At 35.1% G+C, this 3581-nt stretch overlaps 1 non-coding gene across 1 annotated transcript; it reads left to right on the forward strand.

Moving 5' to 3' along the window:
• The first annotated feature begins 998 nt into the window (after positions 1 to 998).
• LOC133051350 (small nucleolar RNA SNORA42/SNORA80 family) lies at positions 999 to 1129 on the forward strand. Its single transcript, XR_009691848.1, has one exon. It is a non-coding gene; the product is annotated as a small nucleolar RNA SNORA42/SNORA80 family (small nucleolar RNA).
• Positions 1130 to 3581: the final 2452 nt, after the last annotated feature.

The raw sequence follows: 3581 nt of genomic DNA on the forward strand, positions 1-3581 counted from the left end.
AATGAATTAGCCCAACTCTAGAATGTATTTACAGTATATACCAGTATGAGAGACTGTGGATGGTAAATGAGAAAAAAATTGAATTAAGAAAATTTAGTTATGATCTCCAAGGGTCCTTCACTACCTGGGTTATATCATTCTAAAACTCTTGCCAAGAAAATGTCTGATTTAATTGACCAGATAATTTAATTGACCAAATATATCTGTCTATTCAAATCAAAAGATACAGCAGATGTGAGTCCTGCACTGGAGAATTGATAAGGTTAATTATGTGTGTGTTTTCTTTCCAGACAGACAATGAAGAGATTTAATCATTAAAAGCTTTTTGAAAGTGGAGGTTATGGGATAATAGAGTCTAATTATTCTACCTAAATCACAGTATTCTTGAATACTATTAATATTAGCTTTTCCCATATATCCTCTCATATGATTTCATTAGCCAAAACTGATCAGGATAGAATTCTTCTCACATTTTTAAACATGTTACGTTTTAAAAGAAGCATCTATAGTATATAAATAAAGCTTTATATACATTCAATATTTAAGGGTAAAACAACATTAACAATATCTATTTTATATCTAACATCTCTCATTAGTTTTGCCAGATGTTTTCAGTCTTTTAAAAATATCTTTTAATCCTTAAATTCTGCTTTCATCCTGCATTTCCCCAAGTAATATATTTGGAGAAGAAAACAAGTAGTTTATCCTGTATAGTTTCCTATAGTCTGAAGATACTAATTTTCACTAAGTAATCAACCAAAATGCTTTTAATACAATGCTATATGTACACGCATGCTTGCTCTATTGTGTCCGACTCTTTGCAACCCCATGGACTGTAGCCTCCATTTAGGATTATATTTCACTTGTTATTTTCCCAAACTTCTTTTACGGGATCTGATTTAATCTGTTTGGTCCATGCATCACAAGTAAAATCATTAATGAGAATGGCCCCTCTAGGGAATGATAATGAAATACAGGGTTAAAGAAGCCAGGTCAATGCATTGGTTTAGATTTATGGCAGGCCTGTCCCCCTGGGCCTGTCATAGAGTCCCATGCCAGAGCAAACCAGCCCTGAACCATTGCCTGGCCTCTGCCCATAGGCTGCATACACTAGAGTGGTTTGACAGAGGAAAAAAAAAGAAAAATAAATGAAAAAAGTATGAGCCAGGTCAGACCAATCACATATTTACACTGAGTTGCTTGAGGTTGAGTGCTAAAGACTGAGTTGCCATCAAGGTGAGAGCCCGGGTATCCTTATCAAACTTCAGTGACAAGAAGCAAGGCAAAATTATTTTAAACAAAAATTAACCTCCCAGAATATTGGAAATAAAAGCAAAACTAAACAAATGGGACCTAATGAAACTTAAAAGCTTTTGCACTACAAAGGAAACTATAAGTAAGGTGAAAAGACAGCCCTCAGATTGGGAGAAAATAATAGCAAATGAAGACACAGACAAAGGATTAATCTCAAAAATATACAAGCAACTCCTGAAGCTCAATTCCAGAAAAATAAATGACCCAATCAAAAAATGGGCCAAAGAACTAAACAGACATTTCTCCAAAGAAGACATACAGATGACTAACAAACACATGAAAAGATGCTCAACATCACTCATTATTAGAGAAATGCAAATCAAAACCACAATGAGGTACCATTACACGCCAGTCAGGATGGCTGCTATCCAAAAGTCTACAAGCAATAAATGCTGGAGAGGGTGTGGAGAAAAGGGAACCCTCTTACACTGTTGGTGGGAATGCAAACTAGTACAGCCGCTATGGAAAACAGTGTGGAGATTTCTTAAAAAACTGGAAATAGAACTGCCATATGACCCAGCAATCCCACTTCTGGGCATACACACTGAGGAAACCAGATCTGAAAGAGACACGTGCACCCCAATGTTCATTGCAGCACTGTTTATAATAGCCAGGACATGGAAGCAACCTAGATGCCCATCAGCAGATGAATGGATAAGGAAGCTGTGGTACATATACACCATGGAATATTACTCAGCCTTTAAAAAGAATTCATTTGAACCAGTCCTAATGAGATGGATGAAGCTGGAGCCTATTATACAGAGTGAAGTAAGCCAGAAAGATAAAGAACATTACAGCATACTGACACATGTATATGGAATTTAGAAAGGTGATAACGATAACCCTATATGCAGAACAGAAAAAGAGACACAGAAATACAGAACAGACTTTTGAACTTTGTGGGAGAATGTGAGGGTGGGATATTTCAAAAGAACAGCATGTATACTATCTATGGTGAAACAGATCACCAGCCCAGGTGGGATGCATGAGACAAGTGCTCGGGCCTGGTGCACTGGGAAGACCCAGAGGAATCGGGTGGAGAGGGAGGTGGGAGGGGGGATCGGGATTGGGAATACATGTAAATCCATGGCTGATTCATATCAATGTATGACAAAACCCACTGGAAAAAAAAAAAAAAAAAAACAGCAGACAGATAACACTAAAAAAAAAAAAAAAAAAAAAAAAATTAATAGTAAAAGTTAAAGCCATAGAAGATGTAATTTCAATAAGATGCAGATTGTGGGAAGATTTTAACAAGCAGTTTAGGAGAGGACATAGCCAGCACCAGTATATTAGAAACTTAATTTTATGGGCTATTTCCTCTAAGGCCAAATTTGAAGGTTTATATAAATCACATTGAACTGGGCCTGAGGGACAGGGAGGCCCGGCGTGCTGCAGTCCATGGGGCTGAAAAGAGTCAGACATGACAGGGTGACTGAACAACAGCAGTGAACTGGCCACTTATTAGATTATATTGGAAATCCGAGTATTACTATCCTAATTTTATGGAGAAAGTATTAAGTTCAGACTGATTTCTTACTTGAATGATTCTTTAATTTTAGCATACTGTTTTGAAATGATCTTACTGTTTTTGACCTTGACATCCTATGTTGTCTAGACCAAGAAAAATATTAGTTTCAACAAATATAAGAATCCCTAATAAAAAGTTTGATACTTACAAAATCAACCAAAAGAAAACTCATTCTGAGTTTGTTCATTAACCAAGTTTGGAATCCACTGCTTAGCTTATATCAGACCAAACTTCACAGTTCTACCTCATTCTGTTTTGTTTGCTGACATATTTAAATGATAAAGATCAGAAGTAACAAGATGTACAGGAAATTTTTTTCTCACTTTGGAGTTAACCTTGTTTTTCAACCGTGGGCAAATCAGCTTCTTCACCTTTCCTTTTCTTTAAAATAGAAATTTAAATACCCACCTTGAAGATGAATATTAAGTTGAATAACATAAGAGATTGGATGATAGAAAGTACTCAGTAAATGCTACTTCTCATTCTTCTTTTAATCAATGATGTATTGATTTAAAAAACAAGTGCACTAATGGCTACATTAAATACAGGCATAATTTTGCTACAAATTATTTGTAAAAATAAAAGAAGCAATGAGTAGATCTATTTTAATTCATTTTTAATATATAGGTCTTGCTGTTGAGTTTATTAATTCATGTATTTATGTTCAGAATAAATAAATGTCCTCTAGAGAATCAAGGGATATTTTCTTTATTCAATAATGAATCATATATAAAAG

Source organism: Dama dama, chromosome 33 (genome assembly GCF_033118175.1).
Source record: "Dama dama isolate Ldn47 chromosome 33, ASM3311817v1, whole genome shotgun sequence".
Lineage (NCBI taxonomy): Eukaryota > Metazoa > Chordata > Mammalia > Artiodactyla > Cervidae > Dama > Dama dama.